This window comes from Panicum virgatum, chromosome 5N (assembly GCF_016808335.1).
Source record: "Panicum virgatum strain AP13 chromosome 5N, P.virgatum_v5, whole genome shotgun sequence".
Lineage (NCBI taxonomy): Eukaryota > Viridiplantae > Streptophyta > Magnoliopsida > Poales > Poaceae > Panicum > Panicum virgatum.
The window spans coordinates 5,829,925-5,855,242 of NC_053149.1; the positions used below are offsets into that span (position 1 = coordinate 5,829,925).

Here is a 25,318-nt window from a genome sequence, read left to right on the forward strand (position 1 = left end):
TGCCCTGCCGGGTGCTGGCCATTTAAGAGTGCCTCGCAAAGGGGACAAACGGGTGTGCCACACTGCCACGCCGCAGCCGGCGGCGGGGGTAATAAACGCGGCGGCCAAGAAAGCAGCGGCAGGTGGAGTGGAGTGGGTAACCAGGCCGATCGCAGCGGCCAGCGGCGGCGTACGACGCGAATCATCAGCACCTGCTCTGGTCTGATCTGCCAGCGCCACCATCCGGCCAATGCATCCATCCATCATCAGCTCCGATTCAATTCATTGCCAATGCCACCTCCCTGCGAGAGAGGCATCAATGTGTTGGCGCCCAGCCCAGCCGCCCCAGGCATGTCCAGTACCGGCCGGCCAGCCAAGCTGCCACCGGCCGCGGCCCGACCAGAGGACCAGAACTGTAGCGGCCGATGAGCCTCGCGGCCTCCCCATAAAGGCGCTGCCGCATCGGACCGACCGCGGCGAGGAGTGGGCGCGGGGCCGCCGGCCCTGTCGCGGTTGTGGTGGTGGTGGTGGTGGCGCTCGGCCCTGCCACTGTTCATCTCCACTGTCAGACTGCGCTGGCCGGGCACAGCAGCAGCGCCGCGCTGCATGGAGAGCGTGGAACGGCCACCTGCAAACGCCGCTGGATTGGCCTGACTCCACCGGGGTTGTGGGGGAGCAGTGAGCGTCTGGGCGAGCGAGGAGTACTTGCGACAGGCAGGCGGGGGGCTTGCTCTTGGGATCTGCAGAAATGATTCAAATTTAGCTTCGGATCTGGATCATGCCAAGTACAGCTCAGATTCATTTCATGGGGCACAAGAACTTCGCTACGCTCACCTGCTTACCGGCTTCTACGGGGATTAAACAATTGCCGGTCTCCATACAGGCACGGACGTCTCGCCTTGCACAGTGGGATGTCTTGCACCTCCAGACTGAGTGACGGCTGAAGTGCTGCTGCTAGTAGACTGATACGGCTGTGATTTGCTGGACGCTCATGCTGCTTCTTGGGGTCGTAAAGAATCAGGGCCACCGGGCACAAACACAAGCTGCGGAAACCATCTAGCACAAACAGGCCGCCGTCCAGGGGTAATGAAAACCTGAAGTACCTGCCATATGCCTACGACTCCAATCATTGATCCCCAGGGTAACAAAAGGTACTGCCTGGTGTGCTGTATTTGTGCAGCAGCATTTACATATACCCCAACGACTGTTCCTGAATCCTGAATCACAGATTCACAGGTTTCACAGGGTGTAAGTGGTAGCATGATGCCGGTGCGCATAGTTGCCTTGCCAGCATCAAAGTTTCAAGCGCAGGGCTCCTTTTTACCTCATTCGTGAAAAAAAGGCAAAGGCATTGACAGAGCAGCCAGTGCACTGGCCTGGTGGAGCGCAGGCTCTCCTCGCCACCTGGGGGAGAGTTGCCTCCATCAAATGCAAATGCCTCTCTCTTCTTCCCAAAGTCCGGTTCAACTGGGCAATCAGAAAACTCATGGCTGCACGACATCCAACACCTTAGCACATTCTTCCCCACAAGATATTGCCAATCTCCTTCAGGGCTGCCGCTTCATTGCTACCCACATTATTCCTTTCAGAAATGCTGAATAGAAGACAGTGAAACACATTTGAATTCAGACTTGCAGTGATTTTTACATCTTTACTATCACTTTTGTGTTGTGCCACGCCGGAAATGTAGCCACTGGTCTCCGGAAAAACACAACTGAAAGCTAACATGTTGCAAGGTTTAACTAATCGCTTTGATTCATACCACTGGTTAATGCAATTTAATTCGGAGGGGGAGGGGAATGGTGGTGTTATGGGGACGAAAGCTCTCATCTTAGAGATCTCCAAAGGGGGCCACCTCCTTGTTCCTCTCGAAGGGAAGCTATAGATTTGTAGCTCCCATGTGTTACTGGTCCCCATAACAGAAGGCATGTGCCGGAGGGCATCCTTCCTTGCCCTCCATTGTCCATACTAGTGAGATGACATTCTTCTTCCCTATCCTAGCAACGTGCCATAAAGAAATGAGGCAATTGACATGCTAAAGAGCATGTGACCCCAACACACCACATGATCACCTTTGTGATTAGAATAAACCTGCAATAGGTTAAACCTGTTGATTGTTTCACGAATACTGTTAGTGCTAACTAAACTACTGCATATACCACACAACTGGACATACTGGGCCCTCTACTTACCCCTAGCCGACATGAGAAGCAAAGCTTTACTATCAAATCCGGGGGCCTAGAAACACCTTTATCATCACGATGGCGGCATGAAAAGGCGTGAAATGTAAACAAACGAGCGGCTCCTGGACATGTTTTCAGGGGTAAGTTATGTTTAGTCTCACTAGGAGGGTTAGGACCGTTGCAGAGCATGGTGAAAAACATCAGACAGCATGGGACCGCACAAACATCTGTAAACGATCCTAATACATGATGCAAATTTAAGACATGATACAAAAACTAGCATACACTACTGTGCAACGTTAGATTTCTGCAGGCAATGATCATAACAGGCTAGCTTTCTTTTCCGGACTCATCATTCATGTGATTGAAGCATGCAAAGAGAAGTACTTTGCAGCAGCAAATGATAAGGACCATGGATTCTGACTTTAGGATGGTTGGATGCATGTTGCAGGATGATCAAATTCAAAATGGATACAACGAGCAGAAAAGGGAGGGAAAGTTGGATCTCTTAATACCAGGGAATCATCTCTTGTCCTTTCTCTACTGTAGTCTCTTTTGTTTGTTAATTTGTGCAATCCGGTTCCCTTCCTTGGGGCAACCCACAGCAGCTTGTACACGACACCAATAATCTCCAGGCCCCGTTTGGTTTCTTCCACGCTATTCTACGCTGGAGAAGAATCTCGCATGCATAATTTACTAAATAAAGTCTATCTGCAAAACCTTTTCAGGGATGAGTGTAACTTTTCGCGATGAATCTAATGGTAGTAATTAAACGACGATTTGCTACAGTGATACTACAGTAACCATCCTCTAATCATGCAGTCAAAGGCCTCATTAGATTCTTCAGGGTCACTAGCACGGGGTTCAGCAAGTTGGTTTTATAAATTGGCTTTGTTTAACACCGTAATTAGCAGTCAAAATATCACTATTCACTAGCACAGCACAAACCCAACAAGACCCAGATCTCTGCTGCTAGCTAGTCAACTTTGTGAATCTCCAGGAAAGATGCTTCATGCTTGGGGAGCTTCCCAAAAAAGATCGTCAGTCTTCATGTCATATTATTCATACTACAAAAAGGAGATTGAGATTAATCAGGACAATACATTCCAATGCTATATTGATATTGCATTTCTAAAAAACTAAAGGTTGCTCAACAGCTGCACTCAGACAGAACCTCCAAGTGGTGACACATAACTTTGTCGTTACAAAAAGTGGCTACCAGTACTAAAATGGAACCTTGTTGCCTTTTTAAGTCAGGCCAACTACAAAACAAATGGATGCCGTACGTTCTCGTGCAATGATGGAAGGGTCACTTGTTAACCCATCCAGTGCAGCCATTCATCAACTAGACTATTCTATACCTGTGTAATTTAATATTACTTAAAATAATATGAGCTAACAATAAATAAGATATGCACTTCAATTCACTGATTAAGTGACACACATAGAAAGGCCCAGCCGTCACTGCAAAACACTCAAAAACATTCAACCCAAACTCTCAAAATGCACAGTCAAAAGGGTACCACTGAAAGCTTTGTGGATTCCATATTTATTTGTAAACTAAGCTTTCCTATTCATCCTTTTCAGATACAAATACCACTTTTGTTATAAGACACCAAGGCAATACACCACGTTTGATTCTTTAATTTACTGGCATTTGAATAGACGTCACAAATATCTTGTCAGCTAGTACCAGGGCTAATTTAAGTTCTTTTGTCATTTCTCAGCAGCACCTACAGGGTGTAGCTGTCCTGAAACTGATTGGCACAAATGGAAAAATTAAAAGCCTAAACAAACTATTTACTAACAAGAAGCAGCAAAGGTCCGAATCAAAATGAGGCGCTGGTACGGAAAAATAATAGAGCACATGCTGAGCAACGGAATGAATTAATTAATGGTCCACCATTGTGTATTGCACCACTGGTTCTACCACCAAACACAGACCTCCAATTTTGGAATAAAAAAAAACACTGAGCAAGTAACAGGAAATACATATAAAAGTTCCCCTCTCCCGTACCTTCCGGCTAAGACCAAATGACAGGATCCAGAGGGTCTACCGTCACATGGCACAGCAGATCCTCCAGAAAGCTTCCCATCTGTTAACAAACTGTACCTCCGACAGCCGTCCGACCAACGCCTGCACAGCTGTGATCGGGGGTGTGGAACGCCGTAGTTTAACAAAGACAAACAACCCCCAAGCTCTCCCCTAATTCCAATACCACCACAGAAATCAAATCAAAGGGAAACTCACACGACAACCAAACCTTCTCACAACTCTAAAGATGTGATGAGCATGACATGCTTGGAATGCACCCTCGCACCCAATGGATTCCAGCTCATACACTTACCTCGAAGACCCCAAATCTACTTAGTTAACTAGTACCATTACAGGTCCCCAGTACTGGCAGTACATCACCTAAGATCCATGACCATTGTGCTACTCTAATCCCTCATCAAGTAGCATGTTTGCTTTCTTTTAGTTTGATTAACTTGGAGCAGTAAACCTATGCCAAAACCGTTGTGGCCCTTGGCGTCCTTGAATTATGCCAATATGTTGGGGAATAGTAGACAGTAGCAGGGTGCTAAGCTGATTCTGATGATTGAAGTGCTTTACGCTTTCACTGCCCTCAAAGCAAGCAGTTGCTTGCCTACCTTTATGCTAATTGATAAATGAATTCAATGCTATTGTTATCATGTTAGCTGCATCCACTGGCATCCACAGTGCAGGAAGCAAACAGGATCAGTACAAGTGTTTCATTACTATAACTTCTAGTGGGGCTTGACCCATTGACATGGTGATGGTCATCCAAACTGAGAGCATGTTACAACACATATATTTGGTGATGTAGCATATATAGCACATAGTGTTCTATTCTATATATCCATGCATTTGTACCCATCTTCGTGATCTGAGTAGCAAATACAGGCTAACAGTCATATCCACTAAGGGTTTATTTGGGTATGTACGTTCCCTATGTGGATTGGAGGGGACTGGTGGATTGAGGGAAAAAATAGCTCATATCCCCTTCGACCCCCTCAAATCCACAAGAGGAATGGTTTATCCAAACTACCTCTTAAATAGCTGGTAACCATGCATCAGAACTTATCGAGCTGCATGCAGCCATGCACCAACCAATTCAACCCAAAAGCTTAAACTGATGAGAAGAGGTGGGCAATTCACTTATACTTCAACACACCACCTCACGTGCAGGCTCTGTTAAGCCTCGAACATGGAAATAGGAGTCGGCTGCAATTATTTTGTTTAATCGCGCCCACCAGGATTCGAACTTGAGACATCTGACCCTGATACCATATTGAGTTGCATGCGCCAACCAATTCAACCCAAAGTCGAAGAATTTGTTCATGTCCTAAAGTTTACAATGCTCAAGGAGATATGCACAATTAACACAAGATAGGGTAATAGAATAATGAGTCTGGTAGGTACTAGATAGGGGTAGGATAAAGACAAAAAAAAAGTCTGTTACATACCTTTGATAACTCGCTCGGTGGTTTGTTATTTACTATACTTGATCAAATGTACTAATTGGTATGTCAGTATGTGGCAGAGGCACAATTTAATGAATTTGTAGAAAACATTATGTGCTATTAGTACAACACCAAGCTCTAACCTCTAAAGGTAAGTGGACATACATAAACGAATTAGTGTAAGAAAATCTTTCATTTCCACACAATTCAAAAAATGTATAGGCATCTCAGTGCTAAATAACATGAAAACATCAAGTTTCTAGGATTTTTTGGGTTCAGATTTAGATGGAACTATTTAGCAAATACACAAACATTCAATTAAGAAATCATACATGTCAGATTAATGCTACTTCAAATGGAGAGAACAAAACGTGGTGCAGACAGCCAGACACCCACTGAGATAAATGAGTAACCCGAACTACTGTCTAAAATCATGATAACGCTTGACCCTTTTGCATGTAAGGCAATCAAAATGAACAAGAACAGGGAAAAAAGGGGCCGAAATGTTTAGCCAAGTATTAAGTAACCAGTTTTATGAATATTAATAGAAACTCAGTTATGTCACATGGAACCCTGTAGGTTCATCATGCAGTCCCCTTAAAACGAACCACCAATGTTTGTCCAGTCATGATTCGAGTTCATATTTTTCTGGATCTTTCATATTTATAAGCAATGTAAGCATATCACGGATGATAATAGACAGATTATATTGTGGATTTATAATTAATGCTAACCTATACTTTTCTCAGTATACTAATCAAATATTTGATAGACTGAATACTTTCATCAACATCAACATCAACAAAGCCTTTTAATCCCAAGCAAGTTAGGGTGGACTAGAGTTGAATCCCAACAAAGACCATTATTCATGGTTCTGGCACATGAATCGCGGCTTTCCAAGCACTCCTATCCAAGGACAAATCTCTAGGTATATTCCAGTCTTTCAAGTCTCTTCTAATTGTTTCATCCCATGTCAACTTTGGCCGGCCCCTGCCTCTCCTCATATTACCGTCAAGCTTTAGGATACCACTATGCACTGGTGCCTCTGGCGGTCTCCGTTGGACATGTCCAAACCATCTCAGCCAGTGTTGGATAAGCTTTTCTTCAATTGGTGCTATCCCTAGCCTATCCCGTATATCATCATTTCGAACTCGATCCATCCTTGTATGACCACAAATTCAACGCAACATGCGCATTTCTGCAACACTTAATTGTTGGACGTGCCGCCTTTTTGTAGGCCAACATTCCGCACCATACAACATTGCCGGTCTAATCGCCATTCTATAAAACTTGCATTTTAACTTCTGAGGTACCTTCTTATCACAAATGACGCCTGATGCTTGGCGCCACTTCATCCATCCCGCTTTGATTCTATGACTAACATCCTCATCAATATCTCGATAGACTGAATACTTTATTTCTTATAAAACGTTCAAACACTTTTTAAGCATCAATGTGATTAAATGTTTACACTGTTTTATTAGGCTACACCTAACCATGATACATCATGAGATGCTCGCCTGCACAATTCTTTATGTGAAATTACAGTGAGTTTTTTTTGTATGGGTTCAGTCAAATCACAACAATAACTTTCCTTAATTTGTTAATATATGATATCCTAGCTTCTAAGCATAGATCCTGCCTGACATTCAAGGTTGACATATTCAGTGAAGATAAAAAGGAGAAAAGTATAAAATTAATTAACAATTTCTAAGAAACAACAAATCTACAATTTTGTTGTAAATCACATAATTCATTTTTTATAGAACTGAAAAGCTGATAACCCATAGCTTTCCAAATTGATTGGCGTATAACTTGTCACAGGTCAGAAAGAAACATACCAACATGGGAATATGTGAGTCATACCCGTCGTATCATATGCAAGAGCAGGTACGATGATCGTGCCATTGATCTAAGAATCCAAGCCATCACATGTCCTTCACGTGATTCTGCTCCTCTCTTCTTTAAGTGTAACACCACATGTAAGGGAATAGTGGCCGGTAGTCTGGCACAGTAGGCCAATTAAAAATGATGAGCAACTTAATTACCGCACGGCTCATTTCTCCTATCCTCCTTACTATGGGAGGTTCCACCAGCCAATGTTTTACAGTCGTCCAGTCGAACCTAGTCGCCATGGCACCGATAAGGTGATTAGTCGAGATTAGTCGTCGATCAGGCCGATTAGTCGAGCCTAGTCATCTATATAGTCATCCTATCATACCAGGACCGATATGATATGTATACTATACATTACATTGTATATATTAAGCATGAAAACCGCAATGATGCAGTGCTCTAGAGTAGGTTGAGAAGTCCTCAATTGATGCCTATTTGCTACTACTACTTCTGGTGGATGACAAAGCATGGAACTTACTGACTTGGAGTACTTCTGTGTTTGTGGTTTTACTGGACCAGAAACTATGAATGAAGTGATTGCAGCTTGAGCAATTTTCATCTTGGCATGCTTGACCTTTGTCCCAGAACTTGCTCTTGTTGTTCCTTGTTCTCCTGGTTCTTGTTCAGCAACTTCACCCCTTTCACCCTCTGCAGCTTCAGCCCTTGCTCTTGTTAACCTTCATCTAATTGCACAAGCACAACTCTTGATTTCTTCTTCAAGTAAGCATGCATGTCTTTCCTAACCATCTCTGGAGCTTTCGAACATTTCACTGCATCCCCATAACCCCCAGCAAGGTGCTGCTTGAACCTTTTAATTCCCGAAGGAACAACCTTCTTGCATTGCACCATCTCCTTCTTCAGAGGATACCTAAAATCTAATGGGCCTAATACCAGCCTAGTAGTCCAAACGCCTAGTGAACACGGCCCATTACAGCAAAATTGATCGTTTTCAGCCTAGTTGGCCGACTAATCGTGACTAATCGACGACTAATCGGACGACTAGAATTCTAGTCGCCCAGACCTAGTCGTTACTCCTTATCGGTGTTACAGGAATGATAAGCCCGACTAATTGCGACTAATTGCGATTAGTCGGACGACTGTAAAACATTGCCACCAGCATAAGGGAATTATCATCTTGTCTGACATGAACAGGATGTGAAAAGCTATCAGAACAAAACTCTACTCCCTGTATTGAATAGGCTATGGAACAAAGAAGTCATTTAATAGGAAGAACAGTGCAGATATATGGAGTACACAGAAGGTAAATGGAGCAGATATGTCTTCGCAGGAGAACTGCGCATCAATATAAACACACCCTAAGCTGTCTCTTTAGTAAACTAAGACAGGACCAGAGTAGCAGACCACAAGACCTAAAAAGAACTAGGAGGTAGGAGCCAGGGCAAGGAGATAAGACACTCCTTGAGGCCCTGCTACTGACCACTACTGTGCTTCTTCTCTAAAAGTCGAGATGACCCGGGTTAAGCTAGGGGTCCCTCCATCAAAAACACAATAATTACAATGCTTCCAAATTAACCATGCTCCTAGAATAATGATGAAGTTGAACCCCTTTTTACTTGACCAGAAAACCTGCTGCCTGCTCCATCCCACCAGTCAACAAAAACCAGAATGGAGCAGATATGTGTCTGAGGACTGATACCAACTCATCAATATGCCACTGCTTTCCTAAGAAAAATGGTTGGTAAATAACTGCAATTACTTAAGAACATGTAAACAAGACTGGCAATAAAATGCCTCTTGGACTAAGTGTGCAAGATATGGTGCAGGAAGGAGGACTGTATTATCACTATAAGAATAGCTGATGGCAGAAAATATGCAGGATAGCAGTATGCATTTAATTCAGAAATGAGCATATTTACAGTATCGGAGGCTGAGCTGACCAGTCTGCATTCATCCTTGCTTATGTACTGTATCTGAATGCAATTGTGATTTAGGGTGTTACAGCTCTGGTTGCAGGATAGTAGGTACCCTACTTTGAACAGCGGTATCCCAATAAATCACATGGACAAGACTAGAAGAGAAGGTACAGACTGCACCCCAGCTTTGATTTTAAGAAGAAAGCGAGACTTGAACCCTTGCTGGCTGCCTGAGAGCACGCTCTGCTAGCCGCTAGCCACTTCACATGGACAAGATATGGAGAGTCTACGCATATAGTGCTAGAACTAAAAAAGGGCATCTCGCTGGTAACAAACGGAAACCATTAGTTCATCGGCTTTTTTTTTATGGAATAGTGCATCGGCTATTGAGAGTGGTTTATTCTTTAGGCGTATCACTGACAAGGACATAACCCTACCATCATTCCCCCCGTGCCATTACACAAAACATTTTCTGATTTTTCATCCCTTATCACTTTGGCACAAGATCCTATCTCCTACTCCCTCCGTTCTAAATTGTAGTTCGTTTGACTTTTTCAACCCTAAGTTTGACCACTCGTCTTATTCAAAAATTTATACAAAATGTCACTTCTTTTGTTGTGGCATGTTTTATTAACAAAAGGTCCTTCAGAATGACTTAATTTTGACTATGCTTGCACAAATTTTTTGAATAAGACGAGTGGTCAAACTTGGAGTCAAAAAAGTCAAACGAACTACAATTTGGAACGGAGGGAGTAGCAACATAGCACACTCTTGAATCCACAGTTACCACCCAAATATTATTTCCCTCCCCTGCTCCCCCATCCTCTAATCTACTGCCACAACAATCATGCTCTGTCATGGTGGATCTTATCACCTGGACTTCCTTCCACGTAGTCTATCCAATACCTTCTGCCACAAGTATTTGGCTAAAGCTTTTCTGCATGTCATTAACTTTTTTAGGAGATTTTTGTGACCTTGCTATAAACTAAATTGAACAAGGCCCCATCAATATTGTAAGTCGGTTCCTTTTGGTCAGTGCATGTGTTTGCTAACAGTCCGGAGCCTGCAGTTTTGCAGATAAATGCAGGACTTGGATATCTCGGATAGAATGCATTGCGAGCCACTAATACTTTTATCACATTGTCCAAGAGCAACGGGAGGAGATTATGCAATGATGAATAGAGCATGAAGGCAATATAGTGACAACAGAGTTCAGAAAATGGATTAATGTTACATACCCTTTTAAGATGACTTACTACAGTCTTAGTTAAAACGGATCGGATCATTCATAACTGCTCCAAAAAAAACTAATTATGTAGTATTTACCATTAGTCTACAGTTTAAACGAATTTATAAAATCCGAGGACTGAATGTGTAACGGGTGTACCACATTCAGTTTCTCCGTGCGATCAGCAAAACTTAGTGTGCAGCGTACATTGGCGGATTGCGGAACGACGACGCGTTGCATTAAGCCCGTAATCCTACTGTGCATTCTTCGATCGGGGCAGAATCAGTTCAACTCGGCGCAAATTTGGCCCTAACTTTCGCAGAAATCCGTAACGCCACATCCCCACCAGTTTATCCCGGCCGCACCCCGCGGCGCTGCAGCTTGCAGCAACAGTCAAGGATGAAGATACAGCCGCCGTAGCGCGGGGCAAGCCCTCCATGATTGGGGCAGGAATCCGGTAAGCTCCAAGCTGGTAGAGACAAAGCGCGGGCGAGGAAGCGAACAAAAATCCAGGCAGGAAAAGGGGGCGATCATGTACCGGCGCCTCCTAGGATCGTGGATCTTGTCGCGGCCCGCTTGCGGTTGTCATCATCTACCGCCCGCCCGCCCGCCCGCCCGCCACGCATCGCGTTCGGCTCCCCCGTACGCGCCGGTCACGCGCTCCCTTCCCCTCTCCCAATCATTCGCGGCGGCGGCGCGTTCCGCGGGGTCGCAATCGCAATCGCCCGCCCGTGTTTTTTTGCCCTCGGTGCGGGGGGGATTTGAGTGGAGGGTGTGGGAGGGGAGGAGGGCAGGACACTGGGTCCGGTCCGTGCAGGCGTGGAGCCATGCAGGAGCCCGGAGGAGGAGGTTCTAGCCTTTAGGCGCCGCTTGTTTTTGGCAGAATTCTAGATCATTCCCTCGGCTATAGGGGTGGACTACATGATTCTCTCAACTATAAAATCGGATATTTTATCCTCTAAACTTTTTAAATCCGGTCAAATTACCCTCTGGAACGGTTTTAAACGGTGGTTTGCTACAGTACACAGTTTTGCCATTTTCTTTTTTTATTTATTTTGGTTTAATTTTTGAAAAATCATAGTAAATCACAGAAAAATCATAAAATAAAAAATCCAATTTTGTTGAACTTCACATGAGTAGATCTATACAGTGAACACATAATATGCTATACTTTAGTACAAAGTTTTTCTTTTAAATTTAGATCTATTTTTTTTATAATTAAATGGAATAATTCATAGCCGCAGTTTCTATGGCTCCATTGAGGTGAAATTTTTATGATGACCTTACTATTGTATGTTTGAACTATAGTAAAAATTTTATACTCATTAGATCATGTATAACTGGGTTATAGATTTATTTACATTTATGCTTAGATTTATGCTTGTTAAATATAAATAAATATATAACTAAGTTATACATGATCCAACGAGTATGAAATTTTTATTATAGTTCAAACATACAATAATAAGCCCACCATAAAAAATTTCACCTCAATTGGACCATAGAAACTGCGGCTATGAATTATTCCATTTAATTACAAAAAAATAGATCTAAATCTAAAGTAAAAAAATTGTACTAAAACATAACATATTATGTGTTCACTGTATAGATCTACTTGTGTGGAGTCCAACAAAATTGGATTTTTTATTTTATGATTTTTCTGTGATTTACTATGATTTTTTAAAGATTCAACCAAAATAAATAAAAAAAGAAAATAGCAAAACCGCATTACTGTAGCAAACCACCGTTCAAAACCGCTTCAGAGGGTAATTTAACTGGTTTTGAAAAGTTCAGGGATAGAATATCCGGTTTCATAGTTGAGAGAGTTATGTAATCCACCCCTCATAGTTTGGGGGGTGATCTGAACTTCTGCCATTGTTTTTTCTGCCAGCTGCCAAACGTTTCAGTTTTCTGCTGTCTCAGCCTGAACTGTGAGTTGCAGCAATCGTTTCCCTGAAATTCTGATTTTAAATGATGGCCTTGTTTGGTTATGCTAGGATTTCTAGCACGCACGGTTCCCGAAAAGATAATCTCGCATGCATGAGTATTAAATGAAGTATATTTGCAAAACTTTTTCAAGAATAGATATAATTTTTCGCGACGAATCTAATGTCAGTAATTAGTCGATAATTGGTTACAGAGATGCTACAATAACCATCATCTAATCACGCGGTCAAAGACCTCATTAGATTCTTCAGGGTTCCTAGCGCAAGTGCTCTGGAGTTGGTTTTACAAACTATTTTTTTGACACCGTAATTAGCGATCAAAATGTTACTATTTTCTAGAATGCATGAAACCAAACAAAGCCGATGTTTCCTTATGCAGGGCCACTGTTCATTTGATTATTCTCTAATATTTCTAGATTCAAGTAATGACGTGGAAGAAAAGAGGACAGGGGACAGTTTGTTGTCGTCTGCACAGAGCTTGATGTGCAGCAAGATGGTAGCATTGCTACGCCGATGTTGGGTATCCCACTGCCCACCATATAATGCCAATCAAGGCCAGTGGCGGAGCCATGAAAAAATTTAGGAGGGGTTGAAAAAAATACTACAACGACACAACACTATTATGACACTCTTTAAAAAATAAATATGATAGTTTGAAGTAGTTTTATATTAAAACATCGTTCAATCACAAAATACATCATGGAAAATAAAAAATGTGGGTTATTCGTACTGAAAAGCCAGATTATGAAACTAATAGACGCCACGCGTGTCGGTGACACCCATTATTCATCCGAAGAAACAATCTACACAAAATAGACATAATTGATTAGTTTAACATATATGTACCTATTATGAATTTAGTCATTTTTCTCACAGAAAATTTTCACTTTTTTTTAGTAATGGCTCCCATCCATTTTCCCTCATATCGTGCAAGCCATCTTTCACATCCATTATCAAATACATTGTGCTTTCCAGGTTGATAATCATCAATAGGTTTGCACTTTCTCGGATCCCCAATTAATTCAAATGAACTAAACTCTGCTCTAGGTTTCTTTGGTTGAGATGTGCTCTCATTAGTATTAGTATGTGGAGTTGAAGCACTTGAACTTCAAAAATATGTATGTGGAGTTGAAGCACTTGGAACTTGAAAAATATGTGTGTACGGTTCTAAGTTTGTCTTACCAATCAAATACATTGAATCATCAATCATTCAAAATGAAAATTGAATCACACATATTCACGGACAATAAGACAAAAAACTAAACAAGAATTTAACTTAAATTATTCACCTAATTTCTTGCTATGCTAGCGCACTGCTTGGTGCCTCGCAGCCTGGGTGCTCGACTGCTCGCCCTGGCAGCCTGACCGGCTGGCCCCCTGCAGCTACCGGCCGCAGCACGCCAGCACCACTGCTTTGCATCTGTTCCGCTCGCCGCGCCTGGCCGGCTGGCCGCGGGCGCCGCCTGCCGCTCGCCCCTCGCCGTGCCTGGCCGCGGGGCGCGGGGTGCCTGCCGCTCGCCGTGCCGCCACGCCTGGCCGGCTGGGAGCACGCCGCTTACCGCTCGGCGCTCGGCCGCGGGGCGCTCGCCGCAGTGCGCCACCGCTGCTTGGCCGTCGCCTCCGCTCGATGGCCCTGGCCCCTGGCCGGATGGATGGATAGGGTTGCTTATTGCCTTGTGCTTGTGCGGTTGGGCTTTGGGCCTTGGCAGTTCAGCAGCTGGACATTTGGGCTTAAGTGTTTTTAGTGGGCCGAAACCATGATGACTAACGCATGAGCAGGACGACGCCCCGACGGCCCAACCAATCGTCTTCTACCTTGAGACAGACCTCCAGCCTCCCCCAACTGCTTGTTCTTGGACCAAAAATCCATGGAGGGCTCCAGGGGGGCTCCATGGCTCTGGTGGCGGTAGGGGGGGCTCGAGCCCCCCTGACCCACCGTTGGATCCGCCTCTGCTCACGGTGTGATGGCTCCGAGTTCTCGAGCTCCAGCAATGGCGGCGGCGCGAGACGAAGATAAATGGGGTCGCGGCACTTAAACCGTACTTTTTGCAATTTAGCCCCTTTTTTATAAAAAATTACACATTTATGCCTTTTTTGAAACGATTTGTGTTTCTAGACCCTGGGGGTCGGTGCCACAGATCGTGGCGCCGAGGTTACATGTCTCGGCGCCACCAGTCGTGGCTCCAGCGTGGTTCCAGCATGGCAGGGACCTCGGCGCCACAGATCTTGGCGCCACAGATCTTGGCGCCGAGGCTAATTCATAAAGGCTCTTCGTTTTGAACTGTCGCGCCCGCCGCCCTTCACATCCGCCCACTAGGTTCGTCACCGCCGTCCCCCTCCGGCCGCCCCGATCGCCGCCGTCGCTGTCCGGCTGCGCCACCCATCCCCCTTGGTCCTCGCCGCCACAGGTTCCTTGCCAGCCACCCGCCCAGCCGGCCACGCCACCAGCGCGCGGGGCTCCCCCGGCCGACCCCGGTGCTCGTGCCCGCCGCCGGGGCTTGGGGCGGCGGCGGCGCTCGGCTCGGCCGCCGGGTCTTGGGGGGCGCTCGGCCTGACCGCGGTTCTCGGCCCCTCCGCCGTCGTTTGGGGCGGCCGCGGCACCTGGGCCGGCTGCCAGCACCCCCGTCTTGCTCCCCCGCTTCAAATCTGAAGGTACAATGTTGGATAAGATTTGATTTGTTAGTCAATTTCGATTAGATAAGATTGGTTAGACAATGTTAGTTAGGAAATTAAGGTAGGTAGTTAGCAATTTAGGAAAATTAGTTAGTGCAACATAGTTAGCAATTTATGTAATTTAGTTAGTGCAATATAGTTAGCAATGTAGGAAATGTAGTTAGTGCAATGTAGTTAGCAATATAGTTATCTAGTTAGCTATTTAGTTATGAATTTAGAAAATGTAGTTATCTAGTTAGCAATATAGTTACCACTTTATTACTATTTTAGCAATCTATATTGTGTATCTGAACACCAAATTTTGAGTAGAAGTAGTTGTCGGCTCATTCTTGTTTTGGATAACGTACCGGTAATAACTTTTGCGTTGTGCGTATACTAACTAGATGGAGAATCGTATCTTCGAGTTAGAAGCTGAAGTGAGCACTGCTGTCCAAGAGGAAGATGATGGCGTCACCCCACAGCAAATGTGCACTATTCCTAATTGCAGCTGCCCTGTCACAAGAACCAGGGTCCTACATCGTCGCCATCACCACCACCAGCACCACATGCAATGGAAGCATACTATGGAGAAGGTGCAGAACAATATGTTAGTTGGCCGCACTACTAGAGTACCCTAGTAGCATTCCGATGCTACATGCAATGTTTCTTCTCCCGTTTAGTGCAATAAGGCATGTCAGGTTATGTCCAGAACCTTATCATTCTAGTATTGTACACCACCAGACATGTCACTTCATGTGTTGTCTCTGTTTAATTTTATAAAATCCCCTGTTGAATGTCTTTAATTCTATCAGATTATGTTGACTATTTACCTCACATACTATGATCATATTAAGTGCCATAAGAACACAAAATTATACTGAAATACAGAATGATGACAACATATTAAAACTAGAGTACATGATAGCTCACCGCACACACCTAATAGTTCATTACATGATAGCACGACATCAGTCGACCAGCATAGTTCATTACTAGCTAGACTTGCCCAATGAACACACGCATTCTACTGCGTGCAACGAGGCCACTTCCCCTTCCTCAAAGCATCTGGATTCTCCTCCATTGCGGCTTTGGCACGGCGAACACGCTCAAACGTTCGCTCCCTCTCCTCCCTACGCTCAGCTGCCAGCCTCCTTTGCTGTTCTTCCTGCCGCTCCTTTTCTACTGCCTCCTCATGGCATCTCTTCTCCACCATCTCCAGCCGCTCTGCTTCCCATGGCTTGCACATCTCCATATACCTCTTGTCCTCCTCCTTTATCTCTGTGTCAATCCACTGCTCAAAGTCACAGAGCGGGGGAGGGGTCTACAAAACAATCCATTGTTACACAATATTCACACACGATTTGTAATAATATCAAAGTAAATGTATACACAACATAAATACTAACCAGCAACCCAATGCGAATCTGACGAGGTGTTGGATCGAAGGCATAGTTGGCACACATCCAATATCTCTGTCTATATGTGTCCTCTTCTACGGACACATCTACCTTACAAGGATCACCGCAGAAGCACATCGATACAGGAACTCCACTAGGCAGCGGCAAACAGACAAAAGCATCACCAACCCGCACCGGGGGTTTCTTTGATTTGCCCCGCCTAGGCATCCTAGTTGCATAATACACATTACAACAATTACAACCTAAACCCTAAGTTCCTAAATTTCAAAAATATACGTACAATAGACCAAATGAAAACGCACAAATTTAGGAGGTGAGAGAGAATACCTTGCTCTTGACGATCTACGGACGAAATCAAAGTTTTCACGGTCAAATACGACGAATCCAAGGGTTGGGCGAGTTGAGGGGGAGAGAAAACCCAAGAAGGAAGGATGAACAATGGAGGCACGCTAGGGAAAGGGAAGAGGGCGCATGGTAAAGGTAGCAAGCTCGGTGCCAAGATCCATGGCGCCAAGCTCGGCGCCAAGACCTGTGGCGCTGAGCTCGGCGCCAAGATCTGTGGCGCCGAGGTCCCTGCCACGCTGGAACCACGCTGGAGCCACGCTGGATGCCTGCCCAGACCTCGGCGCCACGACTAGTGGCGCCGAGACGTGTAACCTCGGCGCCACGATCTGTGGCGGCGACACCCAGGGTCTAGAAACACAAATCGTTTCAAAAAGGGCCTGAATGTGTAAATCTTTACAAAAAGGGCTAAATTGAAAAAAGTACGGGCGCTTAAATAGGGGTGAGGGGCAGCCTCGGCGTGCGGGCCAAGGTGTAGAGCGGGAGGAGCGGGCGCCGGCCGGACTCGGCCAGTGTCTTGCTCGCCCACGGGAGGAAGACGAGCCTGACAAGCGGGGCCCGCCCAGCGGCGTCAAGAAGAGAGAGGACAGGGACACACCGGGTTGGGCTAGGAGAGGAAAATGGACCGGCGCAAGTTGGGCTGCGGAGGAGAAATGAAAAAAAGGAAACGGAGAAAGAGAAGGAGAAGGAGAAGTGGGCTGGGCCAAAAGGGAGAGGGTAAAGGGGAAGGGTTTTGCATTTTTAAATAGAGTCAAAAAGATTCAATTTAAATTTAAATTCAAAAAATTCAAATTCAAATTGAACAACAATCAATAAATAATGCAAAGGCGGCATGAATGCAACACAAACAGAATAACCTTGTTTAGTTTTGAAAAACAACAACCAATATACAACTTCTTTTATACTAAATTCCCTGTGAAGAAAATAAATGTTGGGAAAATTTTAAAATTACGATAAAATTGTTAATTTATTTTTAATTTTAATCACATCCTGAAATCCAAAAATTTCAGAGTGTGACAATGAAGTACTCTATGAACTTTTCATTATTCATATTCACCTACCAAATTCCAAAGTTTCCTTGTCCTAGTCCCATAGAAATAATGGTCACGAATGATTCAAAATGGCATGTAGCCAATCCAGTGTTCTTTTCAGAATAGTAATGCTTATTCTTATAGTTCAGAGTAGTAATGCTTATCCTGCTCAAAATGCAACATAAACTACATTTAGAACGATCAGCATGTGACCAGATCTCCTACCAAAGATGGATGAGGCATGTTACTAGGTGAATTACATTGTGTCGCTGCGGGAAATGGGCGACTACTAAACTACTCGATTGCTCGTTTGTTGTGCGCTTGATCGGATATGGTCTAGCACGCAAAGGCTCGAGGATTTAGACTGGTTCAAGCCGAATATGCCCTACGTCCAGTATGGGGGGTGGTGTTCTTGCTCTATTGCTCTCGAGCTCGGGTGCTCAAAGTTCAGAGGGGAGCTTACAAGCTGTCAAGCAGTGTCGAACCTCTAGGAGTCCAACCCTTTCCTACGTGGGGGGCTTTCCCTTTTATAGTCCAAGATGGGGCCCCCATTTACATGTATCTAGCACTGTGTCTTGGCACCGTCAGGGCGTTCTTCATCCTTGTCAGTCGTCAGGACCCACTCGTTCGGTCGGGAGTGGGGAGGCTTGATCCTGGTGATCTTCTTGGGCAACGGGTTATCCAAGCGCTGTCCCATCCTTGACCAGTCGGGGAGGCCTGGTCACTCGGATGGTCGCTCGGGGGTCACCTCTGGTCTTGTCTGCCTGGACCTATGTTCCCCACCTGCAAGGCTACCTCACGCCTCCTTCGCGTAGCCCCTGCCAGCATGACAGCTCACCCGATGAGGGGTGCCTTACCGAGGTCAGGCAGGGGCCGTCCGGTCACACTCGCTGGTGTAATGAGGTAGTGCACAGGGGCAACCATCATTACGGCGAGGGATGCGACGTCCGTTGACACCCCCTCCTGTAGTGTCGCGGGGCCCGCACGGGCGGCGCTATCCCTCTGGCAGAGAGTCCTGTAGCCTATGTCTACGCCGCAAGATAAGGGGAGCTGTCATCGCGGAGCCTGCACGGAGGCCTGGCTTGACCGGCACATCTGTCAGGGAGGGCGGCTACCTTGGAGCGCACGACCCGGGTCGTCCGGCATGGCTCTGACCCGCAGCGCCAGGTCGGGGGATTGCCATGTGTCACGGGAGGTCGGGCTCCCGGCCGCGTTGCCTTACGAGCGAAGGCAGCTGCCCACGTGGGTTGACGGGCCGTGTTGTGCCCGGCCCAGGGAATCCGTTGGGCTCCTTCCTCTACGAGTCAGGCCCGTCAGGGGCCCCGGGTTTACACCCCAGTCAGAGGCCCCCCGAGTGGCTCTGCGATTTTTTGTAATCGTGGAGCCGCTGGATTTCGGTCTTGATGACCCTTGGCCGGGGCGTCCCATCCGCCTGTCCGCGCTTCCTGCTTTTGATGTGTGCCAGCGCTAGCGTGATGGAATCACGCCGGTCTTGATGGCCGGCTGGAGCGTTGATACTGTGGAATCTTGAGGCTGGTCGTCCCGTCTTATCGCCACGTTGCGGACGCCTCGTTTCCCCCCTCGCCCGGGACGGCCTCCCATTGGTGGGTCGTGCGGTGATCGTGCCCCGAATGGCGCGGCGGTTGCTTGGCGAGCTGGCGCCGTCCCGTCGGCATTCAAGAGGGGGTTCAGTTAGGTGGAGGCCTTTGGTGTGTCCTGTTTGGCCGGCCCGCTGAGTGTTGGGGCCGTTCGTGTCCACGATTGCCTATAAATAGGGATGTTGTGGTTACATGCTTGCGAACGGCGGGGGGATCCTCCTCAGGTATGAACTCGTCAACGAGTTCATCCCGCCAACCGCTACCCAGCGCCGAGGAGTTCGAGGGCTTGCTGCTGGAGTTAGGCAATCCAGGCCACTGGTCTGCCGGCTCCCTTGCCAATCCACGAGGGGGGCTCCCGGCTTCTGGTGGCCTCCTTGGACTCTTTCCTAGGCGCCGGCTCGAAGTCCTGGTGGTGGTGGACTTATCCTGCCGCGGGGGTCGCCCTTCTGCGTCCTTCTTGCAAGTGCCACAACCTCGAGATTTCGGGCGGGTGCATTACGCGCCATTGGCGCAGAGCTGCGGATCCGCTGCCTCATCTTCCAAGTACAGCTGGGAGGTGGCACAGCTTGGCGCCATGCTTCGTGGCAGCGGGGGACGGTCATGGGCTCCTCTCTCATCTGGCAGGGTGGTCTTGCAGCCAGGATGGGTCTCCGCGCCTCCGTTCGGAGGCGGACGGTCCTCTGAGGTGCGACTAGAAGGCGGGCGCGACCGTGGGAAGGAGAGCATGGCCCGTCTTCCAGTGCCTGAGGAAGATACCCAGAAGCGGCGTCGGCGAGGGGTGTGGGCTAACCTCAGCTCCATTAAACCCTCCTCGACGGCGTCGTCAGCCTCTACCTCCGCTGAGGGCTCTTGGTGCGGCTGGTGCTGGAAGAAGGCTTGCGAGGTGCTATAAGAAGTATTGCGACGTTCTTTGGCCATGTCATCCAGCTTGCCAGGTGGCAGCCGTTGCGTTAGCCCCTTTTTGTTGCTCCCTTTGTGGGAGTAAATGGATTTGATCCATTGTATCCGCTGTTTCCCCGAGTCGAGGACAGCAAGCTTTCGTTTGTTGTAACGGCTTCTGGACGATTGTTTCAAGGAGATGATAAGTGGAATAAGATTCGCCCTGGGGCATTTTTGTTTGTTAGTTTGCCGCACTATTTTTTTTTTCTATTTTCATGCCTCAACGATGAATGACTCCACTGCGACCTATGGCGATCGGAGGAGGTGAATCCTTCCACTTGACCTAGATGGCCCGGAATGGCGGATTCGGTGAGCTCAATAGCGGGTACGCCCAATTAAGGGCAATCCGAGTGAAGTCCTACCCTGCCACGGACGACCGGGTCGACGGAGCTCCATTGGGAGCACTTCACTGCTCTACAGCCTGGATTCTAGTCAGATACTCGAGCTGTCAGCCAGCTCGGGGGGCCTAGTAGGCCTCCCCCCTGGAGGGGATTCCGTGGAACGCTAGAGGCCGGATCAGACAAGAAAATTTGAGACGACCCGACTGCGGCTGGGGCAGGTCGGGCTCGGGCCGCTAGGTGCTCGTTTTGGTTTTTCTTCCCTGGCTCTTTGGGTCAAGGCGGCGCGGAGCCCTTAGCGGACTGGACTTCGAACCTTGAAATCGAATCGTGCGATTGTGATTCGTTTGAGGCATGGAAATGGTTCGCCATCTTCCCTACAATTGGAAACGAATGGACGACGGGGATTTAATAGGAACCGTGGAATACACACCCGTGGAGCCGATGCGTTGCGCCGGTTGCTGGGGAGAGGTCCGTCCGTGTCGGTTTGTGTCTCGAGGCATCGCTTCGCTCGGGAACCGTTGCGGCGTGATGACGACGATCGCCTATTTAACCCTCTTCCTTCCGTCGCCTTGTCTCCGTCGACGCTGTTACCTGCCAGTTTTAGGAGAGGACAGAGAGAGGGAAAAGGTGTAGGCGCGGGGGAAAAAGAAGGAGGATAAGGTGCTAACCGCCTTTGTCGTCGTCGTCGTCTTCTCTGATGGCTGACGGCAAGCACCCCCGCGATGAATAGTCCAGCAACCCGCCGCGCGGCCTACCGCGGGTGTGCCGCGAACTCTTCCGGGGAAGATATTTTCCGGCACTGTCCTTGCTCATCTGTCTGCGCATTTTGCTTGGTTATGTTTTTGATAATTACCATATGACGGAAGGGTGCCGTCGATGGGTCCTGGCACATGGATCGCGGGGCAAGGTGGCGTTGGGCCGTCGGGTGGCCTCGTCGCCTCTGACTCCTCTTCGTCTGGTGGACTCCTGGCGCGAGACGGTACTGGGGCGTCTGCTGCTACTGCCGGTGGGTCTGCCTCGTCCTCCGCTGCGCCTCCGGCGCCAGTCATCGCGGCACCGTCGGGTGTCGCTGCTGTTGCGCCGGGTTTGCCTGCGCCGTCCGCCTCATCCTCAGAATCCGACCCTACAGAAGTTCACCCGGACATACCAGTGCTGCAGCGAGAGTGCGATTTGGCACGTGGGCGCTACTCGGCCGCCTCGGTCAAGATCGAGCACCTGCGGGAGAGCCTCCGGGTGGTTGAGGTGGCTTGGGGCGCGGTCGAGGAGGAGGCGCGCGCGGCGAGAGATGTTGCCGCAGACGCCCAGGACCGTGCCTTCGGTGAGTTTTGTTCTTGATCGTGCCTTCCATCCCCTATTTTTCCTCCATTTTACCATTTTTGCCCGCAGTGCTGGAGGAGGAGTTGGAAACCGTCCGACGCGAGGTGACGGACTTCTAGCGCCGCCTCGGCAAGGTGGAGGACCAGCGCGAGGCCCTGGCGGACGGCGCTCACTGTCTTCCGTGTGGTGGAGCCGCAGGCGCCCATGCGGGTGGATCAGCTCCACTCCCTCCCTGAGATCATCCGCTCGTCGGTGAGGCTGGGGATCCGTCGTGGCGCCGCCGCCGCATTGGCCTTCGTCCGGCTGCGCACCGGGGTGCACCTCGGGGGAATCGACCCCGGCTTCCCGGAGACCTCTAGCGCGGCTATTCGTCGGCGGGCCATGCTGGACTTTGCCGGGTTCGGGCGGGTCGTCGCGGCGGAGATGGACGTCGACGACCTCCTGCGACGCGGCTCGGACCCGGAGCTGGACGGCCCGTAGGGGCCCGGTGGCCAGCTTTTTATTTTGTTTAAATATGAAATGTATGTAAGTGCTGTGCCCCAAGCCATTCGTGCGGCTTGGGTGAACATCTGGGGCATTCACCGTGTGTGTGGCGCTCCTAATTATGTTTAATTTCGTGTTTGCTTCTTATGTTTTTGCTCTATTTTTTGTCTCGCTCGGGTTTGTTTTTTTGAAAAAGTTCTGACGTTTGCTTTTTTATTTGGTTATGGGAGTTTCTGTGTGTTGTGTGGTAGGAGAGACCGGTGTGCGTGTGTTGCACAGTTTAACCTAGTGAGACTCCCGAGCGCCTCGGCCTGAGAGTGTTCAGGGCAAGAGGCTGTAGAGGCAAAAAACAACAGAAAGTAGGATGGTCGAAGACCATGGTCTGGCCCCCGAGCGCTCCGAGCCAAGTGTGGATGGATCGGGGTGCTAGAGACTAGAGAGCTTGTGTGTTGCGAGCGAAAAAGATGCAGTGTCCGGCCCCCGAGTGGTTCCGAGCCGGAAGTGGCTGGGTCAGGGCGCCGGGTGAGTGCACTGTGTTGTGCGGTGAGGAGAAAAAATTGACAGGTGTCGGGCCCCCGAGTGCTCCGAGCCGGAAGTGGCTGGGTCGGGGCACTTGGACTGAGCCGCTAGTGCTTCTTACGGGAAGAAACGCCGTAACTGTTCTATGTTCCAAGAGTTGGTCAGAATATTACCATCAGAGTCTATTAGCTTGTAGGTGCCTGGCCGTATCACCTCTGCGATGCTGTAGGGTCCTTCCTATGGCGGCGAGAGCTTGTGCTTGTCCTTCGTCGTCATGACTCTTCGCAAGACCAGGTCTCCGACTTGCAGCGTCCTCTCCCTTATGCGCCTCTCGTGGTACATGCGTAAAGTTTGTTGGTAGCAGTCCGATCGGTGCAGCGTTGCTAGCCTTGCTTCCTCTAAGACCTCCATGGCGTCCCTCTGGGCTTTGGCTGCTGTTTCTGGGTCAAATGCTCTGACTCTTGGCGCGCCGTAGTCCAGATCGGAAGGGAGCACGGCTTCGGAGCCGTATGTTAGGAAGAAAGGTGTTAGGCCTGTGGACCGGTTAGGTGTGGTTTGCAAGCTCCAGAGCACTGCCGGCAGCTCCTCCACCCAGCGGCCCGCAAATTTTTTGAGCATGTCAAAAATTCGTGGTTTGAGTCCTTGGAGGATTAGGCCGTTGGCTCTCTCAACTTGCCCGTTTGTGCGTGGGTGTCCGACCGATTCCCAATCGATCCGGATCCCGTATCCTTCCGCGAACGGCCATGTCCAGGCCCCACACGGCAAACGGCCATGTTATGGGAATGGTCTGAAGGGCTTGGGCTGGCAAGTGAGTTTGTTTGGCGTAAAACTGGCAGCCTTTGCATGCACGGACGATTTCTTCCGCGTTGCGCAGTGCTGTTGGCCAGTAAAATCCTTGTCGGAAAGCTTTTCCGACCAGGGAGTGTGGTGCAGCATGGTGGCCGCAGATCCCTGCGTGTATCTCGAGAAGGAGCTCCTTGCCCTGGGCAATGGGGATGCACTTCATGAGAATGCCAGTTTCAGAGGGGCTACGTTTGTAGAGCTCGCTGTCGATTACAGTGAAGGTTTTGGCTCGCCGGGCTACCCGGCGGGCTGTGTTGCGTTCCTCAGGGAGGACTTCGTGGAGGAGATAGGCCAGTAGGTCGGCTCTCCAATCTGTGTTGTCTGTCTGGCTTGGGTCGGATTGTCCCGTAGCCAGACAAGTTGGGCCCCCGGGTATCTGGTCGGGGCAGGGTTGGAGGGAGCGTGCTCTGTTTTTTCTGCATGCTCTATTTCCTCTGTTTTTGTCCTGTCTGTGGTTGGCGGTTTCTCTTGCGCTGATGACGTGTTCAGGTCGTTGACGAAAATGCCACTTGGAGCCGGCTTGCGCTCGGCGGCTATCTTTGCGAGAGCGTCCGCATCAGGATTTTGCTTCCGTGGGATGTGGTGGAGCTCCAGACCCCGAAATTTCCCTTCCAACTTGTGGATTTCTTGGCTATATGAGTCCATGAGGGGGTTCTCGCAGTTGGAGTACTTCATAACCTGGTCGATTACTAGCTTGGAGTCGCTGTAGACGTACAGGCGGGTTGCCCCGATGTCGATGGCTATGCGGAGGCCGCTGATGAGTGCCTCATACTCTGCAATGTTGTTGGACGCAGGGAAGTGAAGGCGGACTGCGTATTGGAACTTGCCTCCCTCTGGGGAGACCAGGACAACCCCCGCCCCCGCGCCGGGTCCCATGACTGACCCGTCGAAGTAGAGGGTCCAGTACTCGTGAGAGATTTTTGGGGTCGGGGTTTGAACTTCCGTCCACTCGGCGATGAAGTCGGCCAGAGCCTGAGACTTTATCGCCGTGCGCAGCACGAACTTGACGTCATAGCCCATCATCTCGACTGCCCATTTAGAAATCCGCCCCACGGCGTCGCGGTTGCGAACAACTTCACAGAGTGGGAACGAGGTGACGACCGACACCTCGAGCTCGGTGAAGTAGTGTTGCAGCTTCTTGGCCGCCATGAGGATGGCGTAAAGAAGTTTCTGTGTTTGCGGGTACCGCGACTTGGTGTCAGTCAGTACTTCGCTGACAAAGTACACGGGGCGTTGGACTTTG

General features: G+C 48.5%; 1 long non-coding RNA gene across 1 annotated transcript; it reads right to left on the reverse strand.

The window, feature by feature from the left end:
• Positions 1–13,238: 13,238 nt before the first annotated feature.
• On the reverse strand, positions 13,239–14,259 carry LOC120675726. The gene is made up of 2 exons (XR_005675460.1): positions 13,882–14,259; positions 13,239–13,395 (listed from the first exon to the last, which is right to left on the reverse strand). It is a non-coding gene; the product is annotated as an uncharacterized LOC120675726 (long non-coding RNA).
• Positions 14,260–25,318: the final 11,059 nt, after the last annotated feature.